Raw genomic sequence first — 12,523 nt, 5'->3', positions numbered from 1 at the left:
GTCAATTGACCCTCCCAGAAAGTGTAGCGTGCACATACAAGAAAAAGCTTAAGCGTGAGTTAGATGACATGGAATGCAATGGCATTATCTGTCCTGTGCATCATCACACAGATTGCTGCAGCTCAATTACATGCGTACTGAAGGATGGAGCAATCAGGATATGAATATAAGAACATAAGAAATAGGAGCAGGAGTAGGCCATTTGGCCCCTCTTCCTGTCCCACCATTCAATAAGATCATGGCTGATCTGCCCCAGACCTTAACTGCTCTTTCATGCCAGCTCCTCATAGCCCTCAACTCCCTGATACTTCAAAAATCTATCTACCTCCTCTTTAAATACTTTGTGATCTAGCCTCCACAACTCTCTGGGGTAGAGAATTCCAGACATTCACCACCCTCTGAGAGAAGAAATTCCTTCGCATCTCAGTTTTAAATGAGTGTCCACATCTACCCTGTCAAGAATCTTGTACGTTTCAATAAGATCACCTCTCATTCTTCTAAACTCTAATGAATAAAGGCCTAACCTGTTTAGCCATTCTTGATAAGTCAACCCCTTCATCCCAGGAATCAGCCTAGTGAATCTCTTTTGAACTGCCTCCAAGGCCAATATATCCTTCCTTAAATACAGGGACAAAAATTGTGCACAATACTCCAGGTGCAGCCTCACCAACATCCTGTACAGTTGCAACAAGACTTCCCTATTTTTAAACTCCAACCCCCTAGCAATAAAGGCCAAAATTCCATTTGCCTTCTTAATTACTTGCTGCACTTGTAAGCTAATTTTTTGTGTTTCATGCACAAGAACACCCAGATCCCTCTGTGTTGCACATTTTTGGAGTCTCTCTCCATTTAAATAATAGTCTACCTTTAGATTCTTCCTACCAAAGTGCATGACCTCACACTTTCCTACATTAAACTTCATCTGCCACGTTTTTGCCCTCTCACTCAGATCCAAGGCATCTAAACCTCTCCTTAAAAAGATGCCCCCACAAGATTCTGACAGAGGAATTGAATCCCAAGTTCACAGGAGCCAAGTTCTTCTCCAAGTTGCATGCTAAACATGGACATTGGTCGGTACACCTAGCTAAGGAATCTCGAGAAGTTATCACCTTCAGAACACCATTTGGAAGATACTGCTTCCAGAGACTACCCTTCGGCTGATCTGTCAGTCAAGATCTGTTTCAGCAACATATGGACAGAATTATAGAAAACGTGCTGACTGCAGAGGTATTGCTGATGACATTGCGGTAGTGAGCAAAACTAAAGAAGAGCATGATCAAAATCTCCATTCACTGATGGCAGTAGCTCACCACAATGGGCATGTTTTTAACAGCAAGAAGTGCCAGGTGAATGTAGGTCAGATCAATTTCTTTGGTGCTATCTATTCCGGTTGTGGAATCCATCCTGACCCAGGCAAAATCAAAGATGTAAGGCAAATACCTACCCCACAAGAAAAGGAAGACCTCCAGAGATATCTTGGATTTTTCAACTTTTTGGCAGCTTACATTCCAAACTTTTCTGACAAAGCTTCATTGCTGAGAGAGCTCCTAAAGAAAATTGTACCACTTGTATGGCAGGAGGACATATGGCAGCATATGTTTGAGTCTCTCAAACATAGAAAATAGGAGCAGGAATAGGCCATTCGGCCCTTCGAGCCTGCTCCGCCATTCATTATGATCATGGATGATCATCCAACTCAGTAACGTGTTCCCGCTTTCCCCCCATACCCTTTGATCCCTTTAAACCCAAGAGCTATGTCGAACTCCTTTTTGAAAACATACAAAGTTTTGGCCTCAAATGCTGTCTGTGGTAACAAATTCCACAGGCTCACCACTCTCTGGGTGAAGAAATTTCTCCTCATCTCAGTCCTGAAAGGTTTACTCCCTATCCTTAGACAATGACCCCTGGTTCTGGACTCCCCCACCATTGGGAAAATCCTTCCTGCATCTACCCTGTCAAGTCCTGTTAGAATTTTAGAGGTTTCTATGAGATCCCCCCCTCAGTCTTCTGAACTCCAGTGAATATAATTCTAACCGACTCAATCTATCCTCATACATCAGTCCCGCCATCCCAGGAATCAGTCTGGTAAACCTTTGCTGCACTCCCTCTATAGCAAGAACATCCTTCCTCAGATAAGGAGTAGAAACATTCAGATAAGGAATAGAAACAAGCATTGTCAGCAGAAACCTGCACCCTGCACTATTATGACCCAAGGAAGAAGACAATCCTGCAACTCGACGCCTCACAGAAAGGGCTAGGTGTATGCATCCTACAGGATGCCAAACCAATTGTATTCGAGTCCAAATGTTTATCCTCATCACAGTCCAATTCCTCAAACATAGAGCATGAAACACTTGCTCTGATGTTTAGGATCACAAGGTTTCACACCAACCTATTTGGCAAGCAGTTCACGCTGGAAACTGGCCACAAACCACTCGAGATGATCTGGTGCAAACCGTTGACAAGTGCATCACCTCGACTACAGCTGCTCTTAGTGAAAGTTTAGGGGTATGACTTCGATGCCTGCTACAAACCGGGTATCAAAATGGTCACCTCGGAAACGCTGAGCGGATTGCAAAACCCAAGCAAGAATGAAGAACTTCCACTGGATCTACAAGTAGACAGCATGGACATTGAGGTGGAAGATGTACTCAGAATAGATTTATTGCATTTTGGTCAGCACAAATATGACCAACCACAATCAGAAACAGCCAATGACCCACAACTGAAGACACTGTGGATAGTCATCATAGAAGAATGGCTTGACATGGTAAAAGAGGTACCAGAAACCCTCAGATGCTTCTAACCTTACAGAGGTGAACTTGGTATCTCAAGACACGTCACCTTCAAGGGAAAACAAGTGATTGTGCCCAAAGCTCTTCAAGAGGACATCTTGTCACAACTTGATCAAGGCTATATGGGCATAGAACAAACAAGACAACTGACACGAGACACTGTTTATTGGCAAGGGATCAATAATGACATTGAAAGGTAGTGAAGATGTGTGAGGTGTGCCAGAGCCACCAGCCATAGCAATGTTAAAGAACCTCTACACCTTCACAAGATTCTGTCAGTCCCTTGGTCCAAAATCGCCACTGCCCTGTTTTCCATTAATGGAGATGACTTTATCTAAGTCACATATTATTTCTCCAAATTTTCAATTATCAGACAGGTAAAAGACACTTCAAGCGTTGTAGTTGCAGACACATTGAGTGCTATCTTCAGTCTATTCGGTGCACCTGAAGAAATCATTTTGGACAATCGGCCACAGTATACGGGCAAACCTTTCAGGAATATGTGCACCAAATGGGACGTAAACCATATGATGTCCTCACCACATTAACCTAGATCTAATGGTCTTGCCGAGCGAATGGTTTGCATCGTCAAGTCACTTCTCATGAAGTGTAGGACAACAAAACAAGATTTTCGTGTTGCCATGCTCCACATCAGAACTACACCTATGGATATGGGCTTACCATCACCAGCAGCGATCATGTTTGGCAGACAAGTGCAGACAACTCTGCCAAGCCACCATCTGTCCAAATTCTCCAAGACGTAGGAGACACTGCTAGAAAAATAGGGGAGAATGAAGGTGGTGCATGATCGACATGCAGGGGCGGAACTATCTCAGCTACACGTAGGACAAAAGGTCAGGGTCATATATCTCACAATGAAAACATGGCTACCCACAGATGTATCCAAAATTTGCCATGAGCCTCGGTCCTAAGAGATTACAATACCTAGTGGAGCAGTGTTAAGAAAGAACTATAGCCAACTAAAAGCCGTGTACAGTACTCCAATTGTGCACAGTGGATCGAAGGAACGCACTACAATGATAAGGGTGTAATGGAACAACAGGACAACAACCAACACAATGACAACATGCCTGCAAACATAAAACAGCCAAGGATGACATTCCCAGAAGGTTATACCATAACCAGATCTGGGTGGACTATAAAGCTTCTGCATGTGTAAAGTTCATAATCTCTATATCTGTGTAATAATTTTGTGATATAATGTCATATGTTTTTTCTTTTAACATACAAGACTTATCACTGGAAAGAAGGGGGATGTTGTATGATTGTCTTGAAGACTGATGTCCCTTTTAAAAGCTTAGTATGCTAATGAGCAAAGTACCAAGATGCAGTTATGTGACTCAGAGCCAGAGTCACTCTGTAACTGTAACACCTAGAAGTATGCTCTGTAAATAATTTCTGTCTTTGGCCTCCTTGTCTCGAGAGACAATGTGTAAGCACCGAGAAGTGGTCAGTGGTTTGTGGAGCAGCACCTGGAGTGGCTGTCAAGGCCAACTCGAGAGAGACAGACTCTTCCACAGGCGCTGCAGATAAAATTGGTTGTCGGGGCAGTTACACAGTTGGCTCTCTCTTTGCACTTCTGTCTTTTTTCCTGCCAACTGCTAAGTTTGACTCGCCACTCTTTAGCCCCATCTTAATGGCTGTCCGCCAGTTCTGTCGATCACAAGCAACTGAATCCCACGACTTGTGGTCAATGTCACAGGACTTCATGTCACGTTTGCAGACGTCTTTAAAGCGGAGACATGGACGGCCAGTGGGTCTGATACCAGTGACGAGCTCGCTGCACAATGGTCCTTGGGGATCCTGCCATCTTCCATGCAGCTCACATGGCCAAGCCATCTCAAGCACCGCTGGCTCAGTAGGGTGTATATGCTGGGGATGTTGGCTGCCTCGAGGACCTCTGCGTTGGAGATACGATCCTGCCACCTGATGCCAAGGATTCTCCGGAGGCAGCGAAGATGGAATGAATTGAGACGGCACAGTGGCGCAGTGGTTAGCACCGCAGCCTCACAGCTCCAGGGACCCGGGTTCGATTCTGGGTACTGCCTGTGTGGAGCTTGCAAGTTCTCCCTGTGTCTGCGTGGGTTTCCTCCGGGTGCTCCGGTTTCCTCCCACATGCCAAAGACTTGCAGGTTGATAGGTTAATTGGCCATTATAAAATTGCCCCTAGTATAGGTAGGTGGTAGGGAAATAGAGGGACAGGTGGGGATGTGGTAGGAATCTGGGATTAGTGTAGGATTAGTATAAATGGGTGGTTGATGGTCGGCACAGACTCGGTGGGCCGAAGGGCCTGTTTCAGTGCTGTATCTCTAAACTAAACTAAATATCACAGAGACGTCGCTCTTGGCTGACATACGTTGTCCAGGCCTCGCTGCCATAGAGCAAGGTGCTGAGGACACAGGCTTGAAACACTCGGACTTTTGTGTTCCGTGTCAGTGCGCCATTTTCCCACACCCTCTTGGCCAGTCTGGACATAGCAGTGGATGCCTTTCCCATGCGCTTGTTGATTTCTGCATCGAGAGACAGGTTACTGTTAATAGTTGAGCCTAGGTAGGTGAACTCTTGAACCACTTCCAGACTGTGGTCGCCGATATTGATGGATGGAGCATTTCTGACGTCCTGTCCCATGATGTTCATTTTCTTGACGCTGATGGTTCGGCCAAATTCAGTGCAGGCAGCTGCAATTCTGTCGATGAGTCTCTGCAGACAGTCTTCTATGTGGGATGTTAATGCAGCATCGTCAGCAAACAGGAGTTCCTTGATGAGGACTTTCCGTACTTTGGACTTCGCTCTAAGATGGGCAAGGTTGAACAACCTGCCATCTGATCTTGTGTGGAGGAAAATTCCTTCTTCTGAAGACTTGAACGCATGTGAGAGCAGCAGGGAGAAGAAGATCCCAAACAGTGTAGCTGCGAGAACACAGCCCTGTTTCACGCCACTCAGGATAGGAAAGGGGTCTAATGAGGTGCCGCTATGCTGAATTGTGCCTTTCATATTGTCATGGAATGAGGTGATGATACTTAGTAGCTTTGGTGGACATCCAATCTTTTCTAGTAGTCTGAAGAGACCACGTTTGCTGACGAGGTCAAAGGCTTTGGTGAGATCTATGAAAGCAACGTAGAGGGGCATCTGTTGTTCACGGCATTTCTCCTGTAGCTGGCGAAGGGAGAACAGCATGTCAATGGTGGATCTCTCTGCTTGAAAGCCACACTGTGCCTCAGGGTAGACATTCTCAGCCAGCTTCTGGAATCTGTTTAAAACGACTCGAGCGAAGACTTTTCCCACTATGCTGAGCAGGGAGATTCCACGGTAGTTGTTGCAGTCACCGCAGTCACCCTTGTTCTTATAAAGGGTGATGATATTGGCATCGCGCATGTCCTGTGGTACTGCCAAATTCATTGTAGGCAGCCGCAAACCTGTCGGTGAGTCTCTGCAGACACTCTTCAGTGTGAGATGTTAATGTTAATGTTACATCAGACAACAGAAAAGATCTCATTACAGTAATAGAACAAGTAAAGAAACAAAAGATGGGTCTAGAGATGGTGTAAATGGCAAGAGCAGAATTATTACCAACAGCTGCTGTCCGAAAAATGGGAGCAGTAGTTATGGTCTGAAATAGTTGAACTCAATGCTGAGTCCTGAAAGGTCTCAAGTGCCTAATTGCCTGATCAAATGCTGTTCCTCAAGCTTCCTTTGAACTTTATTGGAACGCCGCAGGATGCCGAGGCCAGAGTGGGAGTGAGACACAAAATTAACATGACAGGCAACTGGCAGCTCAGGGTCACACTTGCAGATTGATAGCGGGTGTTCTGCAAAACAATCACCCAAACTGCATTTGGTCACCCCAATGTGAGCAGCAAATACAATACTCTAAACTGAAAGAAATACAATTAAATCATTTGCACCTGAAAGGAATGTCTGGGGCTCTGGTCCTTTTATCTTCCCGACATTTACTCATAGACAGCCCTTCACTGTGTACATATGGTTCATGTATCTTGTTTCAGCATTGTAACAATTTATCACAAACTGAAAGCTTCTTTTCTTCTGGAAATGGGAGAGGAAAAGGGGGATATCAAGCATTGGGATTTCCAAGTGGCAGGAACCTTGATGAAAGGAAAATGCTACTTCATGTTTATACCTGTTCACCAGAGATTACACACATGACTTCCTGTTTTGAAATATCCAACCTCAGAATTTATTTTTTCCCAATCTGGTTTGTTTTTCTCTGTACCCAAGGAACAGGACGGTTTGCATAAAGGTACACACTAAAAAAAGAGTAAGTACCCAATTTTCTATTTGCAACAGGAAATGATGCAGATTAATTTCCTTAGAAGATCACCAATGAAATAAGGGCAAAGAGCTTCTCTTTGTTTGAAAGCCTGAAAGAAAACCAAGTAATTTGTGGCAACAGCAACTGTGATTCTGAGTGACATGCATATGAATACTAATTCATTAGGGTAAGTGCACAATGTCCACTACATAGAAACTGTTCTTTGGTAGGTGGAGTTGGAAACCAGGCTTGAGATGATGCCTCCTCTATTTTGGCTGCAAAATCTGAGGTCAGGAGCCAAGAGAAATTAAACACGAGTTTTTACAACTGGGAAGGTGATTTTTAAATCCTTTTTGGGGAATTTCTGACAAAAAATGCCTGCATTTATTTCTGACAGACCATTTGTACATAACGGGATATTCTTTCAAACCACTGCCCATCCGAACAAGGGACAGAAGATTAGGCCTCTTTGCTCCGACACAACCGTCAGTAATCATCACCTGAGTAAACGAGTTCGCAGCAAACGAGTGTGGCCTTTCCTGTCTATGTGGAATCACCATGAATAACAAAGCACTATGTTAATGAAGTCTTCTTCAATAGAATACTGACAAGGCTAGAAATCCATCTCAGGCGATGATGTGTAAAGGGTGGTGTTATCGGATTGTCCGTTGTTCTATGCAGCTCCTGATAATCACTCTCATTGTATGCCAATAGAATTAAGTATAAGGCACTGCGTAGAATGGGTGGTTGATCTGATACCACCACCTGAGATGCTTTTCTGGCCCTCAGAGTTTTTAAAATTCATTCATGGGATGTGGGCGTCGCTGGCTAGGCCAGCATTTATTGCCCATCCCTAATTGCCCTTGAGAAGGTGGTGGTGAGCTGCCTTCTTGAACCGCTGCAGTCCATGTGGGGTAGGTATATCCACTGTGCTGTTAGGAAGGGAGTTCCAGGATTTTGACTCAGCGACAGTGAAGGAACGGCGATATAATTCCAAGTCAGGATGGTGTGTGACTTGGAGGGGAACTTGCAGGTGGTGGTGTTCCCATGTATTTGTTGCCCTTGTCCTTCTAGTTGGTAGAGGTCGTGGGTTTCGAAGGTGCTGTCTAAGGAGCCTTGGTGCATTGCTGCAGTGCATCTTGTAGATGGTACACACTGCTGCCACTGTGCGTCGGTAGTGGAGGGAGTGAATGTTTGTAGATGGGGTGCCAATCAAGCGGGCTGCTTTGTTCTGGATGGTGTCGAGCTTCTTGAGTGTTGTTGGAGCTGCACCCATCCAGGCAAGTGGAGAGTATTCCATCACACTCCTGACTTGTGCCTTGTAGATGGTGGACAGGCTTTGGGGAGTCAGGAGGTGAGTTACTTGCCTCAGGATTCCTAGCCTCTGACCTGCTCTTGTAGCCACGGTATTTATATGGCTACTCCAGTTCAGTTTCTGGTCACTGGTAGCCCCTAGGATGTTGATAGTGGGAGATTCAGCGATGGTAATGCTGTTGAATGTCAAGGGGAGATGGTTAGATTCTCTCTTGTTGGAGATGGGTCATTGCCTGGCACTTGTCTAGCGCGAATGTTACTTGCCACTTATCAGCCCAAGCCTGGATATTGTCCAGGTCTTGCTGCATTTCTACACAGACTGCTTCAGTATCTGAGGAGTCACGAATGGTGCTGAACACTGTGCAATCATCAGTGAACATCCCCACTTCTGACCTTATGATCGAAGGAAGGTCATTGATGAAGCAGCTGAAGATGGTTGGGCCTAGGACACTACCCTGAGGAACTCCTGCAGTGATGTCCTGGAGCACAGATGATTGACCTCCAACAACCACAACCATCTTCCTTTGTGCTAGGTATGGCTCCAGCCAGCGGAGGGTTTTCCCCCTGATTCCCATTGACCTCAGTTTTGCTAGGGCTCCTTGATGCCATACTCTGTCAAATGCTGCCTTGATGTCAAGGGCAGTCACTCTCACTTCACCTCTTGAGTTCAGCTCTTTTGTCCATGTTTGAACCAAGGCTGTAATGAGGTCAGGAGCTGAGTGGCCCTGGCAGAACCCAAACTGAGTGTCACTGAGCAGGTTATTGCTAAGCAAGTGCCGCTTGATGACACTGTTGATGACACCTTCCATTACTTTACTGATGATTGAGAGTAGGCTGATGGGGCAGTAATTGGTCGGGTTGGACTTGTCCGGCTTTTTGTGTACAGGACATACCTGGGCAATTTTCCACATTGCAGGGTAGATGCCAGTGTTGTAGCTGTACTGGAACAGCTTGGCTAGGGGCGCGGCAAGTTCTGGAGCACAGGTCTTCAGTACTATTGCTGGAATATTGTCAGGGCCCATAGCTTTTGCAGTATCCAGTGCCTTCAGTCATTTCTTGAAAACACGCGGAGTGAATCGATTTGGCTGAAGTCTGGCATCTGTGATGTTGGGGACTTCAGGAGGAGGCCGAGATGGATAATCAACTTGGTACTTCTGGCTGAAGATTGTTGCAAATGCTTCAGCCTTATCTTTCGCACTGATGTGCTGGGCTCCCCCATCATTGAGGATGAGGATATTTGTGGAGCCACCTCCTCCAGTTAGTTGTTTAATTGTCCACCATCATTCACGGCTGGATGTGGCAGGACTGCAGAGCTTAGATCTGATCTGTTGGTTATGGGATTGCTTAGCTCTGTCTATCGCATGCTGCTTACGCAGTTTGGCATGCAAGTAGTCCTGGGTTGTAGCTTCACCAGGTTGACACCTCATTTTGAGGTATGCCTGGTGCTGCTCCTGGCATGCCCTCCTGCTCTCTTCATTAGACCAGGGTTGGTCTCCTAGCTTGATGGTAATGGGGGATATGCCGGGCCATGAGGTTACAGATTGTGGTTGAGTACAATTCTGCTGCTGCTGATGGCCCACAGCACCTCATGAATGCCCAGTTTTGCATTGCTAGCTCTTTTCGAAATCTATCCCATTTAGCACGGTGATAGTACCACACAACACGACGGACGGTATCCTCAATGTGAAGGCGGGACTTCGTCTCCACAAGGACTGTGCGGTGGTCACTCCTACCAATACTATCATGGACAGAAACATCTGCGGCAGGCAGATTTGTGAGGACGAGGTGAAGTATGTTTTTCCCTCGTGTTGGTTCCCCCACCACCTGCCGCAGACCCAGTCTAGCAGCTATGTCCTTTAGGGCTCGGCCAGTACTGGTGCTACCGAGCCACTCTTGGTGATGGACATTGAAGTCCCCCGCCCAGAGTACATTTTGTGCCCTTGCCACCCTCAGTGCTTCCTCCAAGTGGTGTTCAACATGGAGGAGTACTGAGTCATCAGCTGAGGGAGGGCAGTGGGTGGTAATCAGTAGGAGGTTACCTTGCCCATATTTGACCTGATACCATGAGACTTCATGGGGTCCGGAGTCAATGTTGAGGACTCCCAGGGCAACTCCCTCCCTACTGTATACCACTGTGCCACCACCTCTGCTGGGTCTGTCCTGCCGGTGGGACAGGACATACCCAGGGATAGTGATTGCAGTGTCTGGGACATTGTCTGTAAGGTATGATTCCGTGAGTATGACTATGTCAGGCTGTTGCTTGACTAGTCTGTGGGACAGCTCTCCCAACTTTGGCACAAGCCCCCAGATGTTAGTCAGGAGGACTTTGCAGGGTCGACAGGGCTGGTTTTGCCGTTGTCGTTTCCGGTGCCTAGGTCGATGCCTGGTGGTCCGTCCGGTTTCATTCCTTTTTATTGCCTTTGTAGTGGTTAGATACAACTGAGTGGCTTGCTCGGCCATTTCAGAGGGCATGTAAGAATTAACTACATTGCTGTGGGTCTGGAGTCACATGTGGGCCAGACCAGGTAAGGACAGCAGATTTCCTTCCCTAAAGGACATTAGTGAACCAGATGGGTTTTTACAACAATCGACAGTGGTTTCATGGCCATCATTAGACTCGTTCTTAATTCCAGATTTATTAATTAAATTCAAATTCCACCTTCTGCTGTGGTGGGATTCGAACCCATGTCCCCAGAGAAATACCCTGGGTCTCTGGGATACTCATCCAGTGATAATACCACTACGCCACCGCCTAACCTAGCACAAAATCACCCTACTCTTTCTTAACAAACACCTCGCTTTCCCTGCATACCTGCACTTATTTTTCTATTACTTATTCTGGTCGGCACCTGAGTGATGGGATTGTGGGAAATTGTTAGTTGTCTCTTTTTGCTGCGCATAGGACTCTCATAGTCCTCATCTCATGTCGGCTTGCTGATGGATGCCTTGTCGAAGTGTGTTGCCCCCAACAGTGTTTTTAAAGACTGTACTTGAATTTTCTTGCTGTTCAGCTAGTAACACCTAGGTTTACACCAAAGCCTATTCCAATCTGTCTGGAAATGAGCAGACACAGGAAATCTTCTGGATGCCACCGGGGCCACAACTTTTTTTTTCAAGGTGTACATAGGAAATAGGAGCAGGAGTAGGCCATTCGGCCCTTGAGCCTGCTCCACCATTCCATCAGATCATGGCTGACATTCTACCTCAATGCCATTTTCCTGCACTATCCCCATATGCCTTGATATCTTTAATATCTAGAAATCTATTGATCTCTGTCTTGAATATCCTCAATGATTGAGCCTCCACAACCCTCTGGAGTGGAGAATTCCACAGATTAACTACCCTTTGAGTGAAGAAATTCCTCCTTATCTCAGTCCTGAATGGCATATCTCTTATTCTGAGACTGTGTCTCCTGGTTCTAGACACCCCCAGTCAGGGGAAATATCCTTCCTGTATCTATCCTGTTGAGCCCTGTAAGAGGTTTGTATGCTTCAATGAGATCACCTCTCATTCTTCTAAACTCTAGAGAATACAGGCCCAGTTTCCTCAATTTCTCCTCCATGGGACAATTCTGCCATCCTAGGGATTGGTCTGATGAATCTTCGTTGCATTTAATCCATGGTAACTATATCCTTCCTTGGGTAAGGAGACCAAAACTGTACACAATACTCCTGGTGTGGTTTCACCAAGGCTCTATACAATTGCAGCAAGACTTTTTTACTCCTGTACTCAAATCCTTTTGCCATAAAGGCCAACATACAATTTGCCTTCCTAATTGCTTGCTGCACCTGCATGTTACTTGTGAACAAGGACACCCAAGTCCCTTTGGACATCAACACTTCCCAATCTCTCACCATTTAAGAAATACTCTGCATTTTTGTTTTTCCTACCAAAGTGAATAACTTCACATTTTTCCACATTATATTCCATGTTCTTGCCCACTCACTTAGCCTGTCTAAATCCCCACGAAGCCTTTTTGCATCCTCCTCACAACTCACATTATCACCTAGTTTTGTGTCATCATCAAACTTGAAAATATTACATTTGGTACCCACATCAGCAGCAGGAAATATAATAACCTTGGAGTACCAAAAAAACAAGATGGTGCTGAACGCTTCTTCAG

Source organism: Heterodontus francisci, chromosome 32 (genome assembly GCF_036365525.1).
Source record: "Heterodontus francisci isolate sHetFra1 chromosome 32, sHetFra1.hap1, whole genome shotgun sequence".
Taxonomy (NCBI): Eukaryota; Metazoa; Chordata; class Chondrichthyes; order Heterodontiformes; family Heterodontidae; genus Heterodontus; species Heterodontus francisci.
This window is presented reverse-complemented; position numbering follows the sequence as displayed.